Raw genomic sequence first — 13211 nt, 5'->3', positions numbered from 1 at the left:
TATATATATATATATATATATATAGTGTAACTTAAAGCTGCTTCAAGTGCAAAATAACTTTGTAAAAGTAGGGAGCAATGAAGTACCCTCCCTGTGATTATCGCAACCGTCACGAAGAGGCTTGTGCTGAACATTTTCCACCAGGTCGGCTTGCTTCTTCATATTGATAGATGTAAATGCTTTTATAGCCTCTTTCCTTTTTCTTTTAGAGGGGAGGTGGTAATTAGATTATAAAGATAACAGACTTCGAGTAGTGACATATATTACAAATAGTTTTCTTTTTTCATGAACAAATCCAGCTATGTGATGTGTTTGATGTCCACAGTGATGACTGATTCATCCATTGACTAAAAAATTGCATCGGAATTAGTGGAATCAGCTGATAGAGATTGGAAATGGCAGGCCTCAATTCCGATTCTCAAAACCCATTTTGGAATCCACCATTAATGTACTTAAATAAAAAAGAAAAATGAATAAATTTTTTCTTTCTTCTATGAATAAATTAAAAAGAAAAAAAAAAATGAAACTTATCATTTGTAATTAGATCTACAAGATTTGGAAAAAAGAAAAAAAAAAGATCCGTGAAAATGTTTCCCTTCTTCTTTTTAATCCTATGGACAAGTGAATGTTACCTAATAACTCATATATACTAACGCCCATGACCAATGGGAGAGCAAACATGATCTTTTTGCACTTGCTTTGTCCATTATTTTTTCAAATGATTGATTGCTTTATTTTCTATTTTGTAGGAACCAAAGTCAAATCGCCGGAACTGATGGGTGTGTTAGGAAAAGAAGCTTTGAATGTAATAAAAAATGAAAACAAATTGGTTACGACTTGGCTTATAGCAAAAGCAAGATAATTCTTATTAATCTTTGTTGCAACCACGTTATTGTGGTTTTTGATTCTGATGATCATGATCCTAAAGCCCTTATTTGGAATGTTTCCCAAGTTGGATAATGTATCGAATAAAGGACATCTATTCCCTACCCCGTGTGCTTGATCACAATCATTTTTATATGGGATGTTGAACTTGAAATTGAGTTGAAGTAATAAAATAAAGATTTCTTTTGAAATCTTTTGAAATTTGATAATTTTATGCTAGACCATTTTTTTTTTTTTTTTTTTGGGGGGGTGCGGGGGTGGTTGTGGGGGGTGGTGTGGGATTGCCTATAATAAGGTAACTCAAGTCTTCAAAGGTGGTTGAAGCCGTCAGGTGAGGTGGAATTTCCAACAGTGGAGTATTCTAAATGAATGGAAGAAGTTAGTCTTCCAACTGCTTGGAGTCTTTTTAGAAGGTGAAGCTAGTATTAAAGATAGTGAAGTATCAAAGAGAGTGCATGGAGTCTTCCAATGGTAGAATATGAGTCCTATAAAAGGAGAGATATCTTTCATCCTGGATAATAATGATCCAAAAATAATGTGAAGCTAATGTTACTAGAATAAGAAGAGAGACAGAGAGAAGGGTGTACAAAAAAGAGCTTGGGTTTGAGAATCAAATCACAAGTGTAGTATTGTTTATACATTTTATCTTCTCTTAATTCTTATTTGAAGATTACTTTTTCTGTGGACATTAATGATTTTGTCGAATCACCTAAATCTATTGTCATTGGATATGTATTTATTTATTTCATGTGCTTGTATATTCTGTACATATACTTTTGTGTGTTGTATACAATTTTGTGGGTGTATATAATTTTGTGTGTTGTATAGGATTTCAAGCATTGCTCTCATAAAAGACCACATCATTTACCCCAACAAAATACACCTAAAAAGTTGTCATAAGTCCATCTAAATTGAATTTTTTTCCCATTGAACCTAAGCTATGAATTAATTTGGAGTTTAGGGGTTGGGGAGGGGGAGAATGCGTTCAGAAGAATACTTCAACCACAAACGAAAGAACCTACTGGAACCATCAGTGTAGACATTGGGATAGTGTTGATTGGATTGTTTGGGGCAAATCAGCCCAGTCAATACCGGGCTGTTGGATATTTGGAACCCAGTTGAGTTGTACCATTATCAATATTTTTAACACAAAAATAGGTTTGAACAAAAAGTTCTCTATTTCAATTCATAGAGGAATGGTAGACCAAGGCCGCATCAAAAAGTTGACAAGAATCATTAGATTTTCAAGATCCACAAGATCGTATATCTCTTGAACCTTCCATCCGTGCTTACATGTTTTTGCTACCAGACAAAGAATTCCCTGCGTTGCCACTTTAGCATTCTCTCCTGTCATTCGTAATTAACAAAGAGGAATAAGCAACTATTTTTTGAAAACAATATAGTTGCCATCCCGAAATGCTTCAAGGATGTTAACTTTTTGTAATTATCTTCTTTTTCTTCTTCTTCTTTTCTTCTAAAAATAAAAAACAAACTAACTAACTAGGTATGTTAACCAATTATTATGTCTAACTAGGGCGATCCTAACCAAAAGCTGCCAAGGCGGATCCTGGGGAGCTAGAGAGGGCCATGACCCCCACCCTCTCCCCTCTCCCCTCTCCCCTCTCCCCTCTCCCCTCATCCCTCCTCCCTTCCCCTCCCATCCCAATATTTATGATTTCTCTATGTATGTGGTTCAAACGTAAGGGGAATCATAGCACGTGATGGCTTCATTGCATATCTTTCCAAAACTCTTTCATAATTGCTTAGATTAGACTTACAATAATTCTTCATTTTCCTCATTACCTATTAGACTTATTTATGAATATACACTAGAGTTTTTCTTATAATAAATCTTAGCATATGGTTAGTTTTGGCATGTGTCTTTAATCAATCACCTCTTTAGAGGAATCTCTAGATTGATCCCATTGTGCACCTTTATTCATCACATGTCCACTTGGTTGGTGTCTAAAGTTTGTTTATGGACATATTATTCACATTAACCTCGATTCATATGCTGGTTTTTAGTAAAAATTTACGTAAGAATTAACAGGTCGGCATTTGAAATTTCAATACTTAATAGACTATCCACAAGAAGTACTAACAAGTCGGCATTTGAAATCTCAATACCTAATAGAATATCCACAAGAAGTAGTGAACCAATTTGAGTATCTCTATATTTCATTATTGGAACTCATGTTCTATATGATTTCAATAATACGGCACGAGAGATGGCTATCCAGTCTCCAATGATTGTAATCTATTTTGGCCTATAGTTGGTTTGTTCAACTTAAATATCTAGAAAAAATAAAATATAAAAAATAAAAAACATGGTCAAATGGGGATTAGAGAGGGAGTCACATGACCACTTGTCCATATTTTTGTAGTTTTATCTCACAAGTTGATTTAAGTCAATGGAAAATTCAGGTTTTGAGTATCTTATAACTAATCCCAACTTATTTTGAATAATTTAGTTAAGAGAAATATTTGAGTTATCTTATAATTTTTCTAAAACAGTATTTCATTACGTCTCACTAGAATGAGAAGAAGAATGGCATCAGGAAACCATAACGCAACTTTGTTGGTTTAAAATGAATGTAAAACATATAAAGTTTCAAAATTCCTTTCTTTTGCTCTTTGAAAAAACGTTTTGATTGTTGTGTCTCTTTCCAGGTTTGAATCTATGATTTCTTCAAAGTTGTTTTTAAGTAAAGCATTTGTGTGGGAGGAGGGAAATTTTAGTCCCACATTGCAATGGGAAGAGAATGAAATGAGGTTCATATATTGATACGGGAATTAGTATTATGATTTATCTAGCATACCTATGGTTTGAAGTCTAATTTAAATGGGTAGATTGAAGTGTCGGACACCATTCTTAAATTGTAATCTGACTCGAACCCAATTCAATCCGATCCATCCCAACCCATGGTTGTGTATATTTGGAACGGAGTCAAATAGTAAATTAGAGAGTGCCCTTTTGAAGAAGAAAGAATGAGAGTCTAAGCTGTCAAGGGTGGTGCTGAGGGAATAGAGAGGGTTATGGTCCACCCTTCAAACATTTTATAATTCCCTTGTCTATATTTTATAGAAAGGAGCACTATATTTTGTACAAAGAGGCATCACAGGTGATGGCTTCATGTCTTTTCCCTGAAATTCTTTTGTAACCATTCAGACCTTATACGTCAAAGTTGTAAACATAAAAAAAGTTAGGACAAACTTTTCCTTCACCGCTTGGCAAAGGAAGAGGGGGTCCTGATGTTCCCTCAACGGGCCATAGTGAACTGATGTTTATTTATTGCGGCCTTTGGAAAACCCAGTCCAAAAGGATATATTATTTTTCTTTTGCTTATAAATTAAATTGTTACGAATAAACTAAAATTTTGACAATAATAAATCATAAAACAAAGGTTATTTTGGCATGGTCTTTTAGACAAACACTTCTTTAGAGGAATCTCTAGTAGGCAAATACCTTTGGCTACCCAATTTGCCAAATGGAAGTTTGTTAAGTTCTAGCCTAAAATGTAAGATGGAATCAACTAGTAGTTTTAAACAATATGTAAGTGGTTGAATTTGATGAGCACAATAATATGTGAAATCTTAGGGATATAAGTGTACATTTTGCCCCACTTTGGATAGTACTACTTTTATTTTTCTTTTTTTTTTTAGTTTCCAAGTTTACAAGAGAAAATACTTAAAGTGAATCAAGAACCAGTCCAAAGGTGGGACTCACCCATTGGTACCACATCCTCTCTCCTATAAAATCCTGAAGATTATTCTCTCTCCTTGCCACCTCACAAGATCTTGAAGATGCTATGCAGAGATTCCTTTCTGATTTAATCAAGATTGCAAGATATGGGTTAATATTGCAAGGAAGGAATAGAATTTGTTAATTTTGAAAACGGATTCTCTCTTTCCTCACACAATATCTCAGAGAATGAGGATTTTTACCAAGATTTTATTTTATTTTATTTTATTTTATTTCTTTTCTTAAAGAATACTTGTAGAAGGAAGGAGGAAAAACAAAAGTCCTATAAAAGCCCCTTCCTCCCCCCTCCTAATTATTATTCCCCTTAGTTTATTTTCTAGTTTATGCTTAGTTTTCTTCTCTCTGTCCCTCTCTCACTCTTTAGTTTTAGTTCTTCTCTATTTTTGCTTTAATCACTTTTGTAATAGTTTTTTTTTTACGTCAATTAATGCAATCACTCTTTTATTCTTATTCAACCTTTTATGTTTATGATTTGTGCAATTGAGTTGTAATTCTTAAAGTTATAGTTCTAGGCTTAGATCTAGGTGACAAGATCACAAGCCGTGGAGCATCTTTTTTATTTCAGTTCAGTTTTTTTTGTTTCAAGATTTGTTTTCTCTAGTACTAAAAATTTCAGATTTGGTTTATTCCAGATCTGGTTTTTAGTATTGGTAGTATCTCAATCACCCAAGCTTTCAAGTTCAAGGGTTGAAGTTCAAGTAAGTAGGCTCCTTCAATAGTCTTTTCTCCCCCCTCTCATTCCCTCTTCTGACTACCATTTCTTTCTTAATTTAGGATTTTAATTCAGTCGTTACATTATTGTTATCCTTTTCCCCCAAGGTTCATGACTAGTGTGTGTTGGCTTTGCCCCTCCAAGCCATAGAACCATCAATTTATTGCTTTTATTTTAATTCTCTCCCTTTCCCTAAAGCCAAGTAGAGTAACCCTTGTAAGAGTGACTTTCTGGTCAAGTAGGGAAGCTCATATTACAATGCATCCCTTGAGTTAAGTAGAGAAACCTACTTGTGAGTCTCTCTCTAGCTTTCTCCCCTTTCTTTTACTTTATTTTTATTTCAACATTTTTTTCCTTTATTTTTTTTAATTACATGGGTTGTTTATTTTCACTCATTTATTTATTTAATTTTAATTACGTGACTTGCGTCTTTAAATTCTTAGATGACGAATGGTTATGACGTTATTTTAGATACATATGTTTAGGACGGTAGTTAGAATTAGATCACAACCATTAATAGGTTCACTTTCGCATTATTAAAAGAAAAAAAAATAAAGTGGCTGCTCTCTCTGAGTTCGACCCATAGCTACACTGATCCGTACGCTTGCGATTACATTTAAAATCTCAAACAAGTTTATTCTAGATCTGGTTTTTAGTACTGGTAGTATCTCAAATCACCCAAGCTTTCAAGTTCAAGGGTTGAAGTTCAAGTAAGTTGGCTCCTTCAATAGTCTTCTCTCCCCCCTCTCATTCTCTCTTCTGACTATCATTTTTTTTCTTAATTAAGGATTTTAATTTCAGTCGTTACATTATTTCTATCCCTTTCCCTCAAGGTCCATGGCTAGTGTATGTGTTGGCTTTGCCCCTCCTAGCCATAGAACCATCAACTTATTGTTTTTATTTTAATTGTCTCCATTTCCCTAAAGCCAAGTAGAGTAATCCTTGTAAGAGTGACTTTCTGGTCAAGTAGGGAAGCTCATATTATAATGCATCCGTCGGGCTAAGTAGAGAAACCTACTTGTGAGTCTCTCTAGCTTTCTCCCCTTTCTTTTACTTTATTTTTATTTCAGTATTTTTTTCCTTTAATTTTTTTTAATTGCGTGGGTTGTTTATTTTCACTTATTTATTTATTTTATTTTAATTACGTGGCTTGTGTCGTTAAATTCTTAGATGACGAATGGTTAGGACGTTATTTTAGATACATATGTTTAGGACGGTAGTTAAATTAGATCACAACCATTAATAGGTTCACTTTCGCATTATTAAAAGAAAAAAAAAATAAAGTGGCTATTCTCTCTGAGTTCGACACGTAGCTACACTGATCCGTACGCTTACGGTTATATTTAAAATCTCAAACAAGTTTTTGGCGCCGTTGCCGGGGAGACAGTTCCATGTTATTTTTCGCTTTTTTTTGGTAAATCGGAGTGCATTGTCTGCTTTGTTTTGTTTTTTCTTTTCTTTCATTGAATTCCTGAAAAGAACAACTTGCAATAATAGTTGTAACGATGGAGGTCGCCATGCCTTACAGTATGATAAAGACAGGTTTCGCCCTGTAGCAATACCTCAAGAATTGACCTGAGCAACCCCGGATCCCTGTCGGTAAGCTCTCAAAAAGCCAAAAAAATAAAAAATCATAAAAATCATAAAAAAAAAAGTTTTGCTATCCATTCTTTTGTGCTTGTCGTACTATAGTTGTGGGTAGTTTTCTGTTGCATGAGTGCTAGGTGGGTACGTAATACTAAGAATCGGTTAGAAAGAAGAGATCCAACAAGTAGTGACCCTATATGTTTGCTCTCTTTAAAACCCTTCAATATAGGAGACCAACAGTAAAACCCTTCACCTAAATCTCTGAAAGATAGGTTCTACCCTGCTAGAATAGCCCAACCTTCCTGCATAGTTCTACCATAAGCCCAGGGCAATAATTTTGAACTCAAATCTCAATACATCACTATGTTGCCCCACTTCCAAGGATTAACCTCTGAGGATGCATACCTATTTCTAAGGGAATTTGAAGAGGTATCTGTTCTAATTAAGATCCAATAGCTTTCTGATGATACTGTTAAGCTTAGGTTTATCACTTTTGCATTGAAAGACCAAGCTAAGAAGTGGTTGTATGGGTTACCCACAAATTCCATAACCTCATGGGAACAGTTCACAACTATCTTCCTTAAGAAGTTTTTCCCAGCTCACAAGACCAATAAGCTTAGAAGTGATATCCTTCAGTTTAGGCAAAGTATAGTGAGTCATTTTCCAAACTTATGGAGAGATTCAAGGATCTACTCCAAGAATGCCCTCACCATGGCCTAGACTTATGGCATTTATGTCAAATAATCTATGAGGGTATTGATTACCCAACTAAACAAATGATAGAGTCTATGTGCCCTGAGGGATTCACATCCTTTACAGATGAAGGAAAGGCATGGGAATTCTTACTTGACTTAGCTGACAAAACCCGTGAGTGGGAATCAACCCAAGAGAATGAAAGAACCATAGTAGGAAAAGGATATTTTGTGGATGGGATAGTAGCCAAGGAAGCCCATTTTGATAGCCTTATCAAGAGAATTGAGGCTATTGTTCCTAGAGAGCCATCATCAGTCAATTTGGTTAAGATTTGTGCTTGGTGCCAGTCCCCTGGACATGTCATAGAAGAATACCCCAATACCTCTTGGAGCACTTCTAATGATAGTGTTAATGCATTATACCAGAATAATCCATATAGTAATACCTACAATCCAAGATGGAGAAATCACCCAAATTTCTCTTGGAATCAGGATAACCAAGCAGGGCTTTCCAATTTCCATAATCAAGGTCAACCTAGACTCCAAAGGCCTCTCTTTGCACAATAATCTTTTTCTCAAAATACTTTCCCTAGGTTAAATGTAGGACCTCAGGCTAGTTTTCCTAGGGCCCCTCTCCTATCATCTTATCAGCAACCCTCTGAGTTTATCAACACTGGAGAGGCAAGTAGAATAAATGACTTAAAAAAAAATATGACCCTCCTCATGACAAGCCATCAAAATCTTACGAGAGAACTCACTCAAGTTGTCTCAATTATGCGTGAGAGGAAACCAAACAAGGGCCCTCTAACCAATATAATGTTGTTTATGCCCTTAGGAGTGGTAGAGAGTACCAGTAGAGCGTTCCTAAATCTTCCTCATCTATTACTTATGTTAACTCTCCTTCAGTTGAGGACCCAAGTGTGCCTCTTGTTTCAGGTTCGTCTGATGAACGTAAAGATTTTTCTGAAACTAAAGATGATTTGGTTGAGGAAACCAAAAATGATTCTTCTGAACAGGGGAAAATTCCTTACAGTCCTTATATTCATCCTGTCCCATTTCTTAATTGCTGGGTAAACAAAAGGAAGACTACTTTTATGGATAAAATTTTAGAAGTCTTCAAAAAGGTAGAAGTGAACATCCCCCTTTTAGATGCCATATCCCAGATCCCAGCCTATGCAAAGGTATTAAAAGATTTTTGTACTCACAAACGTATCAATAGTGTGCACAAAAAGGCATTCTTGGCAGGTAATATTAGTTCCATAATTACTCAGCTTATAGCAACCAAGTATAAGGATCCTGGGAGCCCTACCATATCTTGTGTCATAGGCAACACCTATATTGAGCATGCCTTACTTGACCTTGACACAAGTGTGAATCTTTTACCTTACATTGCAACTTGGATTGAGAGAATTGAAAGTCATTGGAATTACTCTTTAGTTGGTAGATAGGTCTGTTAAAATTCCTAAAGGGATGGTTGAGGATGTCTTACTAAAGGTGGGGGAATTTATTTTCTCTGTTGATTTCATTGTGTTAGATACCAAGCACTTCTCAACTAAGGATGAGATCCCAATAATTCTAGGAAGATCATTCTTGGCTACCAGTAATGTATTAATCAACTGTTGGAATGGTTTCCTAAGATTATATTTTGGTAACCAAACTGTTGAGTTTAACATGTTTAAGATAGGCAAGCAACCACATATGGAAGAAGAGATTAATATGATGGAGGATTTTCTGGATTTTTCTGATGATTTAATTACCTACTTTGATATTAATTTTGATTCAGAATTCCAAGAGTGTATGGATGAGTTAGATGATGATAGTGAAAATTTCTTTTCTGAAGTCTTGAGTCTTCACACACCTGTGGAACCCTTAGGACCCCTTTCCAATTCCATTCCCAAACCTTCCGTAGTTGAACCCCCTAAGCTAGATCTTAAGGAGTTTCCATCTAATTTGAGGTATGCTTTCCTAGGGCCTAACGAGACTCTTCCTGTAATAATTTCTTCAAATTTGACTTCTAGCCAGGAAGAAGAGTTACTTAAAGTATTAAAAGATAATCAGGAAGCCCTAGGTTGGACCATGGCTGATATCAAGGGTATAAGCCCTTCTATTGTGCAACATCATATACATCTTATGGAGGATTCCAAACCATCCATGGAACCCCAAAGAAGAGCTAACCAAGTGATGATGGAAGCTATTAAGAAAGAGATTCTAAAGTGCTTGGATCATAGAATAATTTATCCTATTTCTGACAGCCAATGGGGAAACCCAGTTCACGTAGTGCCTAAGAAGTCTGGTGTGACTGTAGTTCCCAATGCCAATAATGAACTAATTCCAACCTGTGTCCAATCTAGGTGGAGACTGTGCATAGACTACAGGAAACTTAATGTGGCAATCTGGAAGGATCACTTTCCATTGTCATTCATTGACCAGATGTTAGAGAGGTTAGCTGGACATGAACACTATTGTTTTCTTGATGGATATTCCGGCTATAACCAGATCCCAATTTCTTAAGAGGACCAACATAAGACCACTTTTACATGCCCACATGAAACATTTACTTACAGGTGTATGCCTTTTGGGCTTTGTAATGCCCTTGCTACGTTCCAATGATGCATGATGAGCATATTTTCTAACATGGTCGAAAAATTCTTAGAAGTATTTATGGATGACTTTTCAATTCATGGGAATTCCTATTCTGAATGTCTTCATCATCTTCCTCTAGTTTTGAAAAGGTGCATATCTAAGAGTTTGATTTTGAATTGGGAGAAATATCATTTTATGGTTAAATTTGATATTGTTTTAGGTCATGTAATATCCAAGGATGGAATTAAGGTAGATAGAGCCAAAGTCGATTTAATTGATAATTTACCACCTCCTCAATCTGTTAAGAATGGCTAATCTTTTCTCGGGCATGCGGGCTTCTACAGAAGGTTTATTAAGAACTTTAGTCATTTAGCCCGACCTCTCACTTCATTACTTGCCAAAGGTCAAACTTGTGAATTTTCTAAAGAGTGCCTAGAATCCTTCAAACAACTTAAGAAGGAGTTGACCAATGCACCCATTGTTCAACCACCTGTTTGGACTGAACCTTTGGAACTGATGTGTGATGCTTTAGATTTTGCCATAGGAGCGATTTTGGGTCAAAGGATTAATAAGTTGCCCACTGTCATTTATTATGCTAGTAGGACCTTAAATGATGCACAACTCAATTACACAACCACTGAAAAAGAATTTTTAACAATTGTGTTTGCATTAGAACAGTTTTGGTATTACTTAGTTGGTTCACATGTGGTGGTGTATACTGATCATTCTGCTCTCAGATACTTAGTTTATAAGAAGGATGCCAAAGCCCGTCTCATTAGGTGGGTTTTACTTTTGCAAGAGTTTGATTTAGAAATTAGGGATAAAAAAGGAATTGAAAACCTTGTTGTAGACCATTTATCCCGGTTTTCCAATTCCTTAACTGTCGATTCTCCAGTCAACGAGAACTTTCCAGATGAACAATTATTTGTAGTGTCTAGTGAACATGGTTTGCTGACATTGTCAACTTCTTAGTTTCAGGGGTGACTCCAGATCACTGGTCCACCCAAGATAAGTATAGATTTCATTCCCAAGTTAAGCACTTTTTCTGGGATGATCCTTATTTGTTTAAGATATGTCCAGATCAGATTATCCGATGATGTGTTCTCGATCATGAGCAACATTCTATTATCTCTTTTTGTCATGATCATGCATGTGGTGGACACTTTAGACCTAAGAAAACTACTGTAAAGATTCTCCAATGCGGATTTTATTGGTCCACTCTTTTTAGAGATGCTTTTGATTTTTACAAGGCTTGTCCCGCCTGCCAGTCTTTTGACCGTATGAATAAGAGGAACATGATGCCCCTCAACCCTATTTTGGTAGTTGAGATATTTCATGTTTGGGGCATCGATTTTATGGGACCATTCCCTAATTCCTGTAGGAATTTGTATATACTTTTGACTGTTGATTATGTTTCTAAATGGATAGAAGTCATACCTTATAAATCTAATGACTACAAAGTGGTGGTCTAGTTTCTCAAAGAGAATATTTTTTCCCGTTTTGGTGTACCACGTGCAATAATTAGTGATAGGGGTACTCATTTTTGTAATCGGCCTTTTGAGGCCTTAATGAAAAAGTATAGGATCACCTATAAGTTATCTACCCATTATCACCCCCAAACTAGTGGCCAAGTGGAGGTGTCTAATAGGCAGATCAAACAAATCTTGGAGAAAACTGTTAATCCCAACCATAAGGATTGGTCCCATAGGCTCATTGATGCCTTGTGGGCCCATTGGACTGCATTCAAGACCGATCCTGGTCAGTCTCCCTACCATTTGGTGTATGAAAAAGCTTGTCACTTACCAGTTGAGTTAGAGCATAAGGCCTTTTGGGCCATCAAGAAGCTCAACTTTGATTTATCTGATGCGGGAATTCATCGTAGGCTCCAACTATCGGAGTTGGAGGAACTTAGGGATGAAGCCTATGAAAGTTCTAGGATTTACAAGGAAAAGACCAAAACTTTCCATGATAAACACATTCTGTGTAAATCTTTTGCAATTGGTGATATGGTCTTATTGTACAACTCTCGATTGCATCTTTTTCCTAGTAAGCTTAGGTCCTGATGGGATGGTCCATTTATTGTCCATAATGTATATCCCCATGGGGCTATAGAGATTTTGAATCCAGGAACAGGGGTAATTTCAAAGGTTAATGGTCAGTGTTTGAAGTCATTCCTCGAGTTTCCTAATACTGGTAGTGAAGAGGTCATGGATCTCCATGAACCTCTTTACATTGATAACTAACTTTTAATCAGGTATGATCCCCTTGCATTGTCTTCGTTTTTAATTCTTTCCATGCATTGAGGATATTGCGTGACTTAAGTGTGGGGGAGGGAAACCAGTTTCTGCTTTTTCCACTTTGTTTTATTTGTTTTTCTTTTTATTTTTTTGAGCTTTCTAAAGGATGAAGTCCTACTTTGGCTTTTGGCTAATGATCATACCATTCGGTTGCTTGATGTATGAAAATAAAATTTTTGACTAAGGTACTCATTTTGAACCTATAAAAAACCTGTTGAGAAGAAAGAAACAAGCCTGTGTCTTGAGATGAGACTTTCTTTTGAAAAATAAGAGACCCCTGTTTTATGGTGTTGGACCATATGTAAGTCTGTGGGTTCCTTGTACTTTTGATTTGGAGTTGAGACTTTCTTTTTAATTTGGCATGGGTTGACAAATGCACAATTGTAAATGAAATGTGAAATGTGGTATAAAGAAGAATAAGAGTTGATTCCCTTAGAACTAGACAGGGCATTGCGCCTCAGGAAGTGTGGTGTCTTGATCGAAATTCCTTAGGAGAAAACTTCTGAAGTAACTCTAGCATCACTGCCTTTGTGGGCATATGCAAAAAGCGAAGCTACATAGTAACTTGGGTGTCTGGTGTTTGTTCCACCATGTCATTCAAGCCAAAAGTAGTAGAGTAGAATAGAGTTTATTAGTGAGAAAAAAAAAGGAGAAAAAAATATGCAAATGTCATTATTGCTTGGTAACATGTT

The 13211-nt window shown here is 36.0% G+C and overlaps 1 non-coding gene across 1 annotated transcript; it reads right to left on the bottom strand.

The window, feature by feature from the left end:
• Positions 1-7559: 7559 nt before the first annotated feature.
• Positions 7560-7665, bottom strand: LOC122070624. Its single transcript, XR_006137875.1, has one exon. It is a non-coding gene; the product is annotated as a small nucleolar RNA R71 (small nucleolar RNA).
• Between the last annotated feature and the right edge of the window lie 5546 nt (positions 7666-13211).

This window comes from Macadamia integrifolia, unplaced genomic scaffold (genome assembly GCF_013358625.1).
Source record: "Macadamia integrifolia cultivar HAES 741 unplaced genomic scaffold, SCU_Mint_v3 scaffold954, whole genome shotgun sequence".
NCBI classification, from domain to species: Eukaryota; Viridiplantae; Streptophyta; class Magnoliopsida; order Proteales; family Proteaceae; genus Macadamia; species Macadamia integrifolia.
Note: the sequence above shows the minus strand (reverse complement) of the source record. Positions and strands in the feature narration are given on the sequence as shown.